Source organism: Tamandua tetradactyla, chromosome 20 (assembly GCF_023851605.1).
Source record: "Tamandua tetradactyla isolate mTamTet1 chromosome 20, mTamTet1.pri, whole genome shotgun sequence".
NCBI classification, from domain to species: Eukaryota; Metazoa; Chordata; class Mammalia; order Pilosa; family Myrmecophagidae; genus Tamandua; species Tamandua tetradactyla.
This window is the reverse complement of record NC_135346.1, coordinates 63,910,882-63,928,413: the sequence shown is the minus strand read 5'-3', so window position 1 is coordinate 63,928,413 and position 17,532 is coordinate 63,910,882. Positions and strand designations below refer to the sequence as shown.

Below are 17,532 nucleotides of genomic sequence, written 5' to 3'. Positions count from 1 at the left end.
GAACATGGATGGACCTTGAGGACATTATGCTCAGTGAGATTAGACAGAAACAAAAGGACAATACTGTATGGTCTCACTGATATGAACTTAATGAACTTGGAGAATTTCTGTTAAGAACAGAGACCATCAGGAGATAGAAATAGAGTAGATATTGGGTAATTGGAACCAAAGGGATACAGATTGTGCAACAGGATTGATTGTAAAAATTCAGAAATGGATAACACAATACTACCTAACTGTGATACAAAAATGTTAGTACACTGAATGAAGCTGAATGTGAGAATGATAAAGGGAGGAGGGCTGGGGGCACAAATGAAATCAGAAGAAAAGATATACAATAAAGACTGAGATGGTAAAATCTAGGAATGCCTAGAGTGTACAATGATAGTGACTGAACGTACAAATTAAAAAATACTTTTGCATGAGGAAGAAGAAAGGAATGTCAGTATTGCAGTGTGTTGAAAATAGATGGTAATTCATATTTTAAAACTTAAACTTATGTATGAGACTACAGCAAAAAAAAATATTTGGTACAAAATTTATATTTTGACTAGTACATCTCCTAATATAACTTATATGGACCCTTGAGTAGGGCATGAGATTTTGTAGTTTTGTCCAGAGTGATGCCCCAATAAATCCCAGAGTGATTTGAACAGTGAATAAAAAAGTATTTGCAAAGTCCCCTTGGCGGAATGGCGAGAAAGAGGGAAAATTCAACTTCCCCATTTGGAGAAGGTCTGATATGCTCGCAAACATTGCAGACAACAAAAATCAATAGGCCAAACCCTCAATTTGGGGGTTCATTCATATGAAACTTATTCCCGCAAAGGATAGGGTAAGCCTACTTTAAATAAGGCCTAAGCCTAAGAGTCACCCCCAAGAGAATCTCTTTTTTGCACAGATGTGGCCTCTCTCTCCAGCCAACACAACAAGCAAACTCACCACCCTCCCCCGTCTATGTGGGACATGACTCCCAGGGGTGTGGATCTTCCTGTCAACGTAGGACAGAAATCCTAGAATGAGCTGAGACTCAGCATCAAGGAACTGAGAAAACCTTCTCAACAAAAAGGGGGAAGAATGAAAAGAGACAAAATAAAGTGTCAATGACTGAGAGATTCCAAACAGAGTCGAGATGTTATCCTGGAGGTTATTCTTACATATCAAATAGATATCACCTTGTTAGTCAAGATGTAATGGAAAGGCTGGAGGGAATTGCCTGAAAACGTAGAGCTGTGTTCCAGTAGCCATGTTTCTTGAAAATAATTGTATAATGATATAGCTTTCACAATGGGACTGTGTGATTGTGAAAACCTTACGTCTAATGCTCCTTTTATCTGCCTTATCAACAGACAAGTAAAACACATGGAATAAAAATAAATAATAGGGGGAACAAATGTTAAAATAAAATTAGACTGAAATGCTAGTGATCAATGAAAGGGACGGGTAAGGGGTGTGGTATGTATGAATTTTTTCTGTTGTCTTTTTATTTCTTTTTTTTGAATTGATGCAAACGTTCTAAGAAATGATCATGGTGATGAATATGCTCCTCAGATGTGGCCTATCTCTCAGTCAGTATAGCAAGCAAACTCACTGCCCTGTCCCTCTCTCTATGTGGGACATGACTTTTAGGGGTGTAAATCTCCCTGACAACATGGGACAGAAATCCTAGAATGAGCTGGGACTCAGGATCAAGGGATTGAGAAAATGTTCTTGACTGAAAGGGAGAAGAGAGAAATGAGACAAAATAAAGTGTCAGTGGCTGAGAGATTTCAAATTGAGTTAAGAGGTTATCCTGGAGGTTATTCTTATGCATTATATAGATAACCCCTTTTTAGTTTCAGGTGTATTAGAGAGGCTAGAGGGAAGTGCCTGAAATTGCTGTGTTCCAGTAACCATGTTTCTTTCAGATGATCATACAATGATATAGCTTTCGCAATGTGACATGATTGTGAAAACCTTGTTCTGATGCTCCTTTTATCTCCAGTATGGACAAATAGTAAAAAATATGGATTAAAAATAAATAATAGGGGGAACAAATATTAAAATAAATTGGTTAGAGGGAAATACTAGTGGTCAATAAGAGGGAGGGGTAAGGGGTATGGTATGTATGAGTTTTTTCTTTTTTTTTTTTGAGTGATGTAAATGTTCTGAGAAATGATCATGGTGATGAAGATACAATGATATGATGATACTGTGAGCCATTGATTGAGCACCAAGAATGTAATGTTCATACATTAAGAATGTTAGTATTATGTGTTGATTGGTTTTATTAATAAAAATTTTTTTTAATTAGGGGGAGCAGATGGAAGTCTCCCTCAAGACTATACCCTCCACTCCTTCTTGAGTTTGCAGCCTAAGGAATGGCCCAGCATCACTCTGACTAGTATTTCCAGCCTCCAGCCTGACCCACAGGATTCGAACTTGTGAACACCCACAACTACCAAGAAGATGGGGCAATGTGCAGACCTTCTCCCTCTCCAGTGTCTCCAGCCTCCAATCCCAGGATATCACTAGTGCAGATGAAAACAAAAACCTGCCTCAGTGCCAATAAGTCTGCCAGCAGCACCTCAAAGCCATTCAAAATGCCCAAAGACAATCTATTTACCGCCAGCAGCAAACAGCAAACAGTCTTTTCCATGAAAGGATCAAGGGATAAACCATGCATTCCAGTCCCTTAGTCAGTTTAGAGAAAATCCCTAACCTAGTAAAGGCAGATGCTGCCAATGTCAAAATTAACTCTCCAACCACTACCACATCCTCCTCCACCTCATCCTCTGCTGTCTCCACCCCACCTTTAATTAAGTCAGTTTTGATGTCCAAGTCATGCCACCTTCACAAAAGAAGATCTTAAATAGCAAAGGAATTCTGGCAGCTCTAATAGACTAGAAACACCAAAATGGTACCTGTTCTACTTTGCCAAAGCTGCGAGAATGCAACACACCACAGATAGACTGGCTTTTAATACAAGGGGATTTATTTAGTTGAAAATGTATAGTTCTTCAAAGGAAAGGCAGCTAACTTTCATCTGAGGGTCTCTCCTACAAGGAAGGCACAGGGTGATCTCTGCTGGCCTTGTCTCCAGGCTTCTGGGTTCCAACAGCTTTCCCTGGAGTGAATCCTTTCGGCATTTCCAAAGGTCTGGGCTGAACTGCAAGTGCTGAGATGAGGTATGCTGAGCTGCTTGGCTGTGCTGCATTGAGCTCCCTCTTTTAAGCTTGCCATGAATTAAACATCACTTATTGTGGAAGGCACTCCCCTTAGAGACTGCAGATATAATCAGCCATAGATAAGTTTCACAAGCTAATGATTCAAATACACAGCAACAGAACTAGGTACCATCACCTGGCCAAGTTGACACCTGAACCTAACTACCACAGTACCCAAAACAGCAACAAGCCTTACAGGAGACTTTCAGAGAGAAAATTTCACCCAAAAAAAACCAGAGTGGAGTATTGAATCCTGAGACATAGAAACCTTGCACAAGATCCCCCACCTGCAAGACACATTCAGTAAGTCATTGGAGGGCAGTCCCAGGCTGGAAACAGCAATTTGACCTCCTCCTGGTGGAACACAAAGCCAAATCCCAGGATAAAGAAGTTAAATACAAAGAGTGTCTCCTGACTTCAACAAGGGGAATATTTCCAAATCAATCTGGGCCCACACAGGATTCTCTTCCAAGATCTTCAGGGAACTCTGGACTAGAATTTAAAGTTGTGTCCCCTGAAAATCAAGGCCACCTAACTCTGCTTCTTAGACCATCATCTACAAATAGCATCAGTAGCAGCACATCTTCAAGTCACAGTGACTACACTCCAGAACTCCCCTTACATCCCATTGGAGGTAACCTCTCCAACTGACTGTCCAGTGATGAAGGGGAGATGGATGGAGCCAACAAATCTGGTAAATTAGACTGCAGTTCTCCACACACCACACCCAAGACCTCTTGCATTTTGCTCATTTAGGAGTCACCTCATGGGACAAGAGTACTATGTATTTGATAGAATATGGGATCGGTTTTGATTCGCACTAAACTCCACGGTAAAAAAAAAAAAACACTTGAATGCACAGATGTGGGAGATCCCTTCTGCAGCAGATAGCCCTCTGCCCTCACAGCAGCCCACATCACCACCCCTGTTCCAGCATCCGTTTTACAGCATTTCAGCAACCCCAGTGCAGTGTGTCTTCCTTCAGCTCCCGTCAGCTCAAGACCCACTTCTTCTTACATAATGACATCTGCCATGCTCTCAAACGCAGCTTTTGTGATATCGCTGGACCTGAGCACCCTCGTTTCACACACCAGTTTTACCTCATGTGGTTACAACCCTCAGCATCATGGACTCAACTTTCAAGGCCCCATTCACCATGTCCCCAATACCAGCTGTCAACTTTTCTGCATCCTACAAGCCTTCCAAAACCAAAACCAGCAAATCTTCAACAAAGACCTGCACCCAGAGAAATGAATCTCCAAGTAACAAAAAGAGGAAACCATAGTCTTCGACTTCCTCCTTCTTCTCTTCCTCTTGCTCCTCCTCCTCTTCCTCCTTCACATTGTCCCTGCAGACCTCCCTTGTGTCTCCATTATCAGGGCCGCGCAAAAAGAACTGTGTTTTGAATGCCACTTCAGCTGTGAAATCCTATCAGGCCACTCCTTCCTATAACAGTCTACTTGTGCACAACTCAAAGCCTCAGGATGGACCTTGCTGCCCGGCAGCCTCGCAGACTCAGGAAGACACATGCGTGCAGTGGGTGGCAGCGGTGATCCCTGTTCCCTCTCTGCACCCTCCCTCACACTCCATGCAGGGGACCTCACTTTGGCCTCACACAATGCTGTGTCTTCTCTGCCCCTCTCTTTTGACAAATCAGAAGGAAAAAAGTGTAAGAACTCGAATTCTAGTAGCAAAGTCTGTAAAATCAGTAAAATGTCAAGTATGAAATTTAATGGCGTTTGCCCTGCAGGTTTTCAAAACTGCTTGGGTCCAATATTCCCTGTGTTGTTTCCAATTTCTCCCTATGGAAATGGGAATTTGCATCCTATGACTGTCCCTCCATCGTACGTAGGCAGTAAATAACTTTGTGTTTTACAGGTCCAGAGCTAGAGCAGAATTTTGCCTCAGGAGAGACATGCCTATAGCTGACTTTGATGAGATTTTATACGATTTCTGACCTTGTGGTGTATTTGTATTGTTACCGAAATGGTTTAAGGCTTTCTGATATTGTTATGGAATGAATATATTTTGCATTTGGAAAGAAACATTTCTTCTTGGGGCCCAAAGGATGGAATGTGCTGGTGTGAAGTGATTATGTACCCCAAAAAAGCCATGTCCTTTAATCCTCATTCAATATTGCTGGGTGGGACCTTTTTGATTATTTCCATGGAAATATGGCCCTCCCAATTATGGGTGGTAACTTTTAATTAGACGGTGTCCATGGAGATGTATCTCCCCCCATTCAAGGTGGGGTTCCTTACTGGAGCCCTTTAAGAGAGAACTATTTTGGAAAAAGCTTTAGAGCCACCAGAACCAACAGAGCCCCAGGGAAGCCACTGAAGATTCCTAGAGAAAAAGCTAGCAGACTTCACCATGTGCCTTTCCAGTTGAGAGAGAAACCGTGAACATTACTGGCCTTCTTGAACCAAGGTATCTTTCCTGGAGGCCTTAATTTGAACACTTTTGTAGGCTTGCCTTCATTTGGACATTTGGATGCAATCAAGTAAATGAGTTCCTGAGGAAAGAAAGTGGTTCAAGGACAGAAACCTGGAAAAAATGCTTATACGTTTTAGAGAAAAAGCAGACAAGACAGAAAAGGAAAGGACAGTGGGGACAGATAAAAATGTAATATGAGAATGTGGTTAACCGGAGGCTAACAGATGGGAGCATTTCAAAAAGTAAAGAGGGAGCAAGAGTGTCAAATGTGTCTGACAAAGTAAATTAGAAGAAAACGAGAGGGAAAATTGGACTGTAGTGAAGGTTTCTTAAGTCTGTACCACTTACTAAAAGACATGAATTGTATAATTAAAACATGTAAATTTTAGGGCATGTAAATTATATCACAATACAGCTGTTCAAAAAAAATTGAAACCAAAACAGCCATGTGATTAATCTTTTTTATTCCCTGGTATTCACCTAGGGGAAATAAAATCATGTGTTTATAGCAAGGACTTGTACATGAATATCCAAAATATCCTTATTCATAATATCTCAAATTTTTAATGTTCACCAAGAGGAAAATGGATAATCATTTAATAATATCAAACGTCAATATTCAAAATACTAGTAATGCCAAAGTGAATCCATCAAGTAGCAGATATCTACAAATATACATGCATGGAAAAAAAGAAACAAAATGTATGGAGGAAAAAACTGACAGAATTGAAGGGAACAAGAGAGTTTCAACTGTCCAATTTCAAGAATGGATAGAACAAGACAAGAGGTCAGTAAAGAAGTAGAGGTCTTAAACAACACAACAAACCAATTAGACCCAGCAGAATATTTTTTTCTATACACATGGAACATTCCCTAGGTTAGACCATGTTACCCCACAACATATATAAAAAACTGAAATCCTAGGTATCTTCTCTGACCAAAATGGAAGGAAACTAGTAGTCCGTAACAGAAGGGCAACTGGAAACTTATAAATACGTGGAAACTAAACAACACGTGCTTAAATACCAATGGGTTACAGAATAAACCACAGGGAATTTAGAAACTACATTGAGACAAACAAATGAATATACAACATATAAAAACTTACAGGGTGCAATGAAAATACTGCTTATGGAAAAGTTTATAGCCATAAATAACTATATTAAAAAAAGAACAACTATCTCAATAATATAATTTTACACCTGAAGGAAATGAGCAACTTAAATTGTACACCAACGTAATACTTAGAAAAATTCCTAGAAATACACCAGACTTCTTTATAACATTTTACCCATGAAAATTTTTCATTCTAAATATTTCGGTGGATGATGAATGTGATTAACAGTAAAAACATAAAAAATTTCTTCCATGAACTAGAACAAATGTATGCAACAACTACAAGTTAATAGAGTGGTATATGGGGGGAAAATCCACCTATGGCAAAATTTAGACTATATTTAACAATAATATCTTAATATTATTTCATCAACAGTAATAAATATACCACACCAATGCTAGGGATCAATGATGGGGGAGAGTAAAGAGTATAGGATGTTTTGGGTTTTTTCTTTTCTTTTTTTGAGTAATGAAAATGTTTTTAAATTGATTGTGGTGATGAATGCATAAATATGTGATGACATTGTTAGCCAGTGATTGTAGACTTTTGATACATTGTACGGTATGTAAATATAGCTAAATAAAATTGCATTAAAAAAGAAAAAATCCTTAGACTAGAAGCCAATTTAATTGTAGAAACATATTTAGTTAAGAACCTTAGGGAATTGCATCCTTGATTTATTTCCTCACTGTACTCCAATCTCAAAAAGCCAAATTAACTGAACTTCTTAAAAATTGTAGGATGGCAGGTTCTTTAAAGTTTATTAATGACAAGAATTAAAAACACCATTTCCACTCTGATATTGGCTTGATGAATCAGTTTTCATTGTATATTAAAGCTGATTTTTTAAAAATTACTGTACTGAAAAAAAATGTAGTAGGTATTTAATAGCAGCTATTTTAGGTAATCGTGTATTACATTTTTATGTTATCTTTTATCTTGCCTCTCTAGTTACTTTGCAACATTCTGAGGCAAGAGAATGGGATTGCATTGGCAAATCAAATGATCAATCATCTGCCCTGCAGATTTTAAATTTAGTTTAGAAGTGATAATTTAGAGTAAAATGTCAAGTTAACTTTTGTATACAATACTGAGGGGCTTCATTTGTGGAGATGGGGAAAACCTCTTGGAAAGAACAAATATGTTACCTAAAACCCTAAGGATTGTCTAAGACTTAGGAACTTTGCTTGGGATAAGAATTAGCTTAATGGACACAGGTATAAAATTCCAGTGACAACAGAGAACGGGCTCTTCCCAGAAAGTGAAAGCAGAATGCACTGCAGTTCAGCTGGACTGAAAGGGATCATTCATCATAAATCCTATGGTCCTTGTTCTAAGGCCAGTGGAATCTACCTACAAAGCTAATGCAGGACAGACATGATGTGCTTTCTATTTCAAAGAGAGCCCTGTATGTGCAGAATTCATTGAAGTAAGTAAATACAACCAGGGAAAATTTTCAAATTTGAAAATGAAAATGAAATGATTTGAAAGAATCTGAAAATGGTGCACTGCCAGAGGAAAATACTGATTATATAGGGAATGAGGCATATAAAAATTGAGATTATATATGCGTTAATTTTGCCATTCAAATGGAGATATGCAAAATTAAACTAGATGATTTCAAATTTGGAATTTTTAACAGGAGAAATTTTGTTTTAATGAATACATCTGATGTACAAAAAGCCATCACTGCCTTGATTCTTTACACTATAATACAATTAAAGTCCTGGAGAAATTTCATACAAAATACTTTTAAGCAATATGCAATAGTATGTAAACTAAAAATCATCATCGTTTGATTTTCAAAAAATGATTTCACTTAATGCACGAATTTCATTTTGTGCAAACTTACCCTTGGAAGTTGCATATATAAATATATAGAGAAAAAGAGATGAGTTAAGTATATTTCAAAACTTTTATTGACAAGAGAGGATATAAATAAAACAAAATGGAGTAACTATGGCAAAAGATTTAAAATGGAGTCGGGAGGTTTTACAGGACATTACTCTTAGGCAGGTCTGAGCCAGGTTAACACAACTTTTCTAAGGTATGTAAAACCTTTCTGAAGACATCTGGATTCCACTAAACAAGAGAGAGAAATAAGTAAACTGTCTAACTTGAAGGACATCTGTGAAACCCTAAATATACCTACATAATTCTTTAAAAAGTTAACTAATCCTTTTCTTTAAAAATCCTTGCTTGGAAACCCAAAGACGGGACCAGTTCGGGTTGCTACAGAATCTGTGCTCCCCGAATTGCAATTCTAAAATCCAGAATAAACGCTTTTGTTGCCATACAGCTCAGTCTGTAATTTCTCGGTGGATACAAGTTTGCTTACATTAAATCCAGGAAAGTAAAAGTAAAATTATCGTAAATTTTGCTTTCCAAGAGTCGAAAAGATGTTTAAAATTAAAATAATTGGGAATTATAATACTCATATTTGCACATTTTTCAAATTTGTTTCAACTACCTCAGCATTATAGGATATAGTAACTGATTAAAAATTAATAAAAGCGCAGACAAAAGGGCACCATTTTCCCTTCTCTTGGGCTGCATCGTGTCTCAACGAAGACCATGCCCCAACTTACCCAATTGGCAATTTCCAATATTCTGCATATTCGTTTCAGTATTGGATATGCTTCTCCCCTTTCTCTGGATCTATGTTGGAACGATCTCCAGGAACAATCCTGACTCGCTAAAAAAAATAAAATAAAAATAAAACTAGAGTATGCCAGATTTTGCTGGTAACCCCTTCAGTAAAAACGGATACTTACGTAAACCAAGTCTAGCTAAAATATTACACAAGAAAGTAAATAATTCGCATGGCAACAATGAGGGAAATGAAGGTTCTGTTCTTGCTTTTTAAGGAAAAAAAACAACAAACCAGCTCGCAGGGGCCGCTGCGCAGCAGCCTCCCCAACGCCAGACTGCAAACAGGAAGCCTTCTCCCTGGGGACGTCCCGGGACTCGCGCCGACAGCCACCACACTCCCGGGGTGCGTCCGGGGAAATTGTGGGAAGGTCTGAGGCCGCAGGAGGAGAGCCCGAGGCTCAGGGTGCACAGGGCAGGCAGCCTCCGGCTCTCTCGGTTCAGGGTACCCAGCCCCGGCGCTCGGGCTGAACCCCTGAGACGGTGTCCGGTTACTCAGAGCGAGCGGCTGAGCCGGTGAAGGAGACACCTCAGCAGATTCAACATGGAAGGTCTGGAAGTAAAACTCAGCGGGGGAGTCTCCTCTCCGCGCCCAGATTTCTGGTGTCTCATCAATCCCGAGACCTGAGCTTTTCTCCTATCCCACGTCCACCTGGACAATCCCAGGATAAATCTCCGAACCCATTACAGTGGGCGGCTGTGAGCTCCCACGTGACTTCCCGCAGAAGCCCCGCCTGCTCTGCGTCCTCCCCTCCCCCATCCCACCGACCCTCCACCGGGTCCAGTTAGGCGATGTCCGCAGTTTATTGCTGAATTTATTGGGACTCAAGGAGAGTGACCTGTCCAGGATCTCACGGCCTGCTGGAGTTAGTGCTGGCCCAAGCCAGTGTTCCCAGCTCCAGGGGTAGAGAGCTGAAGTTGCACAAGCCCAGCAGGGGGCTGCTTAAGGACACGGTTGAGGCCCCTCCTCCCCCATATGCTCCTGGGAACCAACCCGAAGAACCCGTCAATGCGCTTGTTTGTGTGTGGATTGGGGTTTGGGGGGTGTTTCTATGCTGAGAGGAAAAGACGCTCTTTTGCATTCTTATGAATATCTCTCATAGACTCCTACTATGAAAAGTGAACATTGTCCCCAATCTGTGAAAAATTAAAAAATTAATTGGAATTGCAAAATTTGTTTTACACCAAGAAAATGAACTATGCTGCTGAAAGACTCCCATTAGGGGCTCTGATCCATCCCGCAGCACCTTGGAGCACACCCTGCAGGGTGTAATCAAGTGTCTTAGTAGCTGGACTGCTTGAGTATTGTTCTCCACCTGTCCCGGAGTGTGGAGACTGTCTTCAGCTTTCTCTGCCCCTCTGTCACCTCCTATATAAACAAGAGGAAAGTGGAACCTGTCTCAGAGGTTTGTGTGTGAACCAAAGAAACAACTGAGAATAACAGTTATGACCCCTATTACCTCTTTTATGATCAATTCTTATTTTTTTAAAAAACCTGTGAGCAAGTTTTAAATTAATTTGCCAAATAAGAGCTCCCCCTCATTTCATTTTGCTGCAATCCTTAATTTGGAGGTGTCATTTGTGGGGCTCATTAATGTTGCTACATCTTCCTCTTTGTAGTAGTGACAAGGCAAATGAAATCACTTAATCACATTACTGATATAGGTGTTTGAAAATTAACTAAGGATTTCCTATGGGAAGCAGCTGGGAGAGTGAGAATAAATCATTTAACTTGAATATTAATTATAAAAACCTGCACACATAGCAGTGTGTTGCAGTAACAGTAAATTGGGCCCATAACCCAGGATTGAAGAGTCAAGACAATATTCTACTAAGTCTTGGTCCTTAACACTACACTTCTATGTTTAACTAGACAAAAATGAGGGGCTGAATTGGCCGTGCAGCTCAGTGTTCCCTGATACCCTTCAGTTTTCCACCTGCAGTCTTGGACTGGGATACTTGAAGACAGCCCTTTAATGGAGAACAGCTTGAGGCTATATCACAAGATCCAACATGAGATTCTACATTTCAATACTCTGGATTTAAATAAAGTGATTTAAAATCAGCTGTTGGATTTGGGTACAAAGACAAGACAGGTGATCTTAAGTGGTGACGTAGACCTCTTTTTCACAGATAAACATCCACTGGAAGCTATCAGACAGGGTTAGAGCCTGTTCTGGAACTTGAAGTAAACTTCCTTGACAGCCTTCCATCTAAGCTCAGCCACTAAAGGAGTATCAAATAAAGTACAATAGCAAGACCTCTGGAGATAAATAATCCCTGTGTTGAATGATCACAGGAAAGGGAAGCCTGATGCATCTACCTCTACAGCTGATTTCCTTTTATCAGGGCACACAGACACCCAACTCCACCAGAAATCACCATGAAAGGAGAGAGATTCTATTTCCTGTGAAACGGGAGCATACGGGACTCCACCCAAGATATACTTGAGACCTGTTGAAGGCTGAAACATTTTGTGACTGAAATTCATGTAGTGTTTCAGTTTATCATTCAGTAGAGACACCTAAAGAGAAGTCAACCCACTCCAAGTCAGGCCTTTGAAGTCAGCCACACACAGCTATGGATACCATATCCTCACACAAAGGACACAGAGGAAGGGCACTTTGACTAGTAAGCATTGGTTCCTCATAGTCAGTGGATTTCATCCCACGGCCCACTCGGTGAAATGTTCTCTGTGGCAAGCAAATCTTTTCTTGGTTTGTGTGCCAAAGTGGAGGAACCAAGGCGGGCCACAGTGGCTCAGCAGGCAGGAATGCTTGCCTGCGATGCCAGAGGACCCAGGTTCGATTCCTGGTGCCTGCCCATGTAAAAAAAAAAAAAAAAAAAAAAAAAGTGGAGGAACCCAGCTCCCTCCCTAACCGAGGACAGATATATCTTAGAGTGAGAGCTGGATGTCATCAAACATGCTCACCAATATCAGACATGAATGTTTATATAACCTAGGGACAATGGGGAAATGAATATATTGGCAGCCTCTTATCTATAAGAAATGGTGTTTTATCATCCCAGGCCTATACCATAGTCTTGAGAATAGCATGTATTTCTGGGCCCCAGGGAAAGGAAGCAGCATTAGGCCTTTCTCCGACCATACAGGCAAAGTGGCTATAGTAGTGGGATATTTGGGCATGAGATTGATTCTGGGAAATCCCTTCCAGATTTCTTCCACTCTTCTACTAATGGGTTTTTCCACTTTGACTTTGAAAAAAGTGCAAGGGAGGCTTAGGACGGAGGTGGGACTTAAGAAATTGGAGGGATGTAGAGCCGCCACAACCTCAACCATGGTATCCTGTAAAGTATAAGAAAAAGGCCGGAGAGGAGGCAGCATGGTATCCATAGGTCCCCAGGTAAGAAAGAAGGGAGGATGGGATGCCACATGTGATTTTATATACACAAATGTCAAAGTTTTTATTGAACAGAAAAAAATCAAGGAAGGACAGATTAGCCCAAAGATACTTGCATTTTCTACCACAGCTCTGCATGTACTATATTAAAGAAGGTACACTAAATGTACCATGTGAATGCACTGTCAAGACACCACTTCTGCTGTCAGAGCTGAGCCACATAGGAGGAAAGCTAACCCAGAGGTGAAGCAGTGTGTACTATGACTCAGAGACCAGTTGTATGTTCTTTCCTTGTGGTGTGAAATCTCAGGATTGGTCTTGAAAATTTTATTTCATAGCTCACTTAACAGAGCATCGAGTACAGCTGACACTGAACAAGTATGTGAGAAAATGAAATAGAAAATATATATACACGTGTGTATTGTATGTGCAAATAAATAAATAGATAAATGTATACGTGCATGGATATATGTATGTATTTTGGAACAAAGAGTGAATCATTTTTACACCAGGTGATTTTACCTCTTTAAGATGAAGAGTATAGAAGATGTCATTTCCACTAATGTAATGGAGGGACTTGAAATTTTCACCCTACAAAGATAACAGAATACCTGGGCCATCCAAAATCATGCCTGGAACTTTGTCTCTTAAACATCCTCCTGACTTGACAATAAAGGAAATGCTGGGACCATAGTGGTATCTCTTGGTTTCTCCCTTTTTTCTGGGTTCCATTAATGTTTAGCTTCTTGCTTCCTGTGGCTTTTCATCTCTCTCAACTTCATTCCACTTATAAAATATTCCAGTAGCAAGATTAAGGCCCATTCTGATTGAGGTGGGTCACACCTCAACTCAAGTAATCTCATCAAAATTTCCTCCTCACAGTGGGTTCATACCCACAGAAGTGGATTAAATTTAGAGTATATTTTTTTATGGGACATATACAACTTCAACCCCCCACGTGGTGTTTCATAGATAGACTGGCATCTATAATCAGTTTATTGCATCTCGCAGATTGCATATTCAACCAACCAAGGAGATTGCCCTCAGCAATGTGGGGGACTGTCCTCATACACTCAGTTGGATTTCTTAAAAAGAAGAACTGAGGATTTCAGGACTCATAAAGAATAATTTCTGCCTCTACATCAGCAAGCCAGTTGCCCCTGGGGAATTCAACCTCACAGTTATTGCGGTTTTCAACTTTCAGCTCTCACAACAGAATTCTTATTTGCCAGTTCCCATAGTTCCCATAGTTGTATGAGTCAATTCCTATAAAAAAATCTCTTGATATTTGTATATATCTTGGCATTATTTCTCTGAAGAACCATAAAAAATACAGTCCTTAAAAGATCGAACAATGAGAAATGGAGGAATAAAGCTCCTACTGGACAATTAGGAAGTATATTCAAGATCAAGTTAAGAAAAAATAAAGAGGGTATGTTGGGAAGTAAAGAGAAGGGAATTCGTCACAGTTGAGGACAAGGACAAATGCCATTATGAAATAGTCAACTCCAGCATGTACATGTACTTTCCTTTCCTAAGGCCAATGTATTTACAGAAGGACATATTAATAGCAAATGATATGAGCTAAATATAATGATACTGTCTTTAAAATTCCACCCCAATGTCCTCGGTGATAATTCAGAAAATGTTATTCACCCAAGGATATCTAAAATTGACACTGCCAAGGTCCTGCATTGCCAATAATGAGGCTCTACTCATATTGAATCACAGATTCCTGGATTTCACCTGGACTCTTGTCTTGGCTAAATCCTCTTCCTTCCCTCCACAGCTCATTTCCTTGCTCCAATGGGGAAACTACATGTGTTTTACAGATTGGTACCCTGTACATAGATTGTGAGTTCAGTACTGAGGGGAATGCATGATCTTCAAGTCCCAGGCCGGCTACCAAGGAAAAATAAAAAGGTGAACATTAGTAGTCAGCATAGGGAGAAGCACCTTGAATATACAAAACCTTGATGGTCTCTCACTTCTGAAGGAAGCACACCTGGCAGTGTTCCAAAGATAATAATGTCCTCTGGTTGATGATGTTTACATCCAAATTCAGAGATATCATGTTTAGTCCTCAGTAACTTTAACCATGCAGAGGTTAAATTATTTTTAAAAGAATCCAATAAACATAAGCTCCACCATAACGCTATAAATTCTATGTGGGAATGGATATGACTGCTATTTTTACTAGTGTGAGCTCAAACCCCAGTTTAGTTCTTAAAGCAATAAAGTAACTTAATCTTAAACCCATTTACCTTTTTATTCAAAAAATATTCATTGATTTCCCAGCAAAGTCCTGGGTACTGAAGATTGAGGAGCAGGTAAGATCTGGCATTCTGTCAGGAATACTACATTCTAGTGAGGTGGTAAACTACCTCTAGGTAAATATGTACAAAAGAAATTTCCTTCATGTAGTTGTAAGTGTAAGAAAACCATTAGGGCAAGGAGTGAAGTGGAATATGGGGAAGCTGTTCTAAATATTGATTGATATATATGTATGTATATTTAGTAATTGACAGAATTACAGACAGAGACAAGATGGCATGTTTTCCAGCATCAGCATCACATCTCCAGTTTTTAGTTTTTAGTTTTTTTTTTTTGGCTGCATGGTCCAGCAATTGAACCTGGGTCTCTTGCATGGAAGGCAGACATTCTAACCACTGAACTACCCGTTCACCCCCTACCAGCCTCACATCTCTGCACAACTTTCTTTTGGATCTGCCAAGCGGGCCTACTCTTCCTGGGTGAAGTCTATCCCAGGCCATTATCAAAGGCCATTAACTCCTAAAACATAGTGGACATGGTAGTCAATCCAAGGCCATGCTTACCAAAGCTTGAAAGAGCATGATCATGATGATGGCATGGGGAAATTGTGCTATATTTATAGAAAACACAGACTATGTTTGAGATTCCTGTCAAATGTTTCTCTGGACTGATTTGGGACATGCATATTCCAAACAGATTTATCTTCATTATAAAGGAATTATACCTGAAATATTGTGTACTGTGTGAAATATCCTAGCCATTCCCCTAATAAACTTCCAATAAACCTATATCTTCCAAAGTATTGGTAATAAAATTTCTAATTTAAAATCCATAATTGATATATTCCTGCTCATCAATTTCAAGGAAATATAAATTTTCATCATAAGGCAAGCAGCATCCATGTCCTATAACTTGTATCAATTTCCATGGGTATATTTTTAGACTATATGATCCTCAAATTCCTCATTTGTGAAATGCTTTACCAATTTATTAAAACATTGAGAGATCCCATGAACTAATATGTAAAATGCATCCTATCTAATAGACACTTCCTATATAGAAGTGATAGGTCTCATTATTTTAAGTGGTAAAAACGCTGAACCAATATTCAGCATTCTTCAGACGTGAACAGATTTCCTAAAGAACTTTTTATCAACTGGTTTTCTTCTCTCATGTCTACACATCTGAGGTGTTCGTATTAAAGTGTAAGGGCAAAGAGCTTAGAAGTACAAGGCAGGGGCTCATCAGACTGCTTACTGAAAGACTGCCCTAGCTTAATGTAGTATGACATTTGCCATACTCAATTTTTCTGGGACCCATAAGGATCTATTAACATTGTTTTTCTGGCATTTTACTCCCCTATCTCTGATGAAGGATAATAGAAGTTTCTTGATTGGTTATGGTCATGGAAGTCTTCAAAAACTGACACAAGACCTTAAATTTTACTGTACCAACTATACTCTTTCTTTTCAATACCCATTCAGATTTAAAGAAATAGTACTCCATTTCCATTTCTTGTAGGTTTCAAGTTTGAATGAAGGCTAATAATAAAGAGTAAAATGTATGATCTTGGCCATGGGTAATATCAAGGATTGTCATTTGTGTTGCATTTTTTAAATTTTGAAATGTTCAAATATATTCTATACAAGCATTAATAAATTTAAAATTGTTAAAATAAATGATTAATCATGAAATTCTCTGGCATAAACTGCTTTCATGCTCCCCCCAACATGATACAGTCCTCTGACCTAACACCTGTAACATTAGGTTGGTTGAACTCATCTGCTGAAACATTGGCCTCCAAACTGACTCTAAACTTCTGCTCCTACTTATTTCTACATAAGTAAGTCCTAGAAATTAAGAAACCAAACTTCTAATATTTCCAAGTAGAAAAAGACAATTTGTAGAATTAAACCCTTATGTTTTGAAAGATTCAAGTTCACATATATCATATAAACTGTTTTCAATTTGTTAAGCTGCCAGAATGCAATACACCAGAAATGCAACAGCTTTTAAAAAGGGAATGTACTAAGTTACAAGTTTACAGTTCTAGGTCTATAAAAATATCCAAACTAAGGCAACCAGGGAAAATACCCAAGTCAAGAAAGGCCAATGGATCTGGAACATATTTGTTAGCTAGGAAGACATCTGGCTGGCTTCTGCATCCTCTTGTTTCTGGGTTCCACTGCTTTCAGCTTATGTTCCTGTGGTGGTTTCTCACTTTGTTACTCTGGTGCTGGCTTTCATCTCTTGGCTTCCCTTGGCTCTTTTCAGGTTCTGGCTTGCTTAACATCTCATGGGAAGGTTGATGGTGATGTCTGCTGGGCTCCAGGCATCTCCAAATATCCGTATCTCTTTTCTCTGAAGCAACTGCTCTCCAAGCGTCTACATCTGCTCTTTCTGCCAGCTCTGAGCTCTCTCCAAAATGTTTCCCCTTCTAAAGGACTTCAGTAAACTAGTCAAGATCCACCCTAAGTGGGGAGAGGCA

General features: G+C 39.5%; 1 protein-coding gene and 1 pseudogene across 1 annotated transcript in view; one reads left to right on the top strand and one right to left on the bottom strand.

The window, feature by feature from the left end:
* LOC143664253 (uncharacterized) overlaps positions 1–10,137 on the bottom strand; it is a 39,222-nt gene extending 29,085 nt beyond the window's left edge. The window contains exons 1-2 of the mRNA XM_077137933.1: positions 9,644–10,137; positions 9,348–9,454 (exon numbers count right to left, since the gene is read on the bottom strand). The gene's annotated coding sequence lies outside the window, so the exon portion shown is untranslated. The remainder of the gene's footprint in view (positions 1–9,347; positions 9,455–9,643) is intronic.
* On the top strand, positions 4,069–9,928 carry LOC143664389 (ataxin-7-like protein 1 pseudogene; annotated as a pseudogene).
* Positions 10,138–17,532: the final 7,395 nt, after the last annotated feature.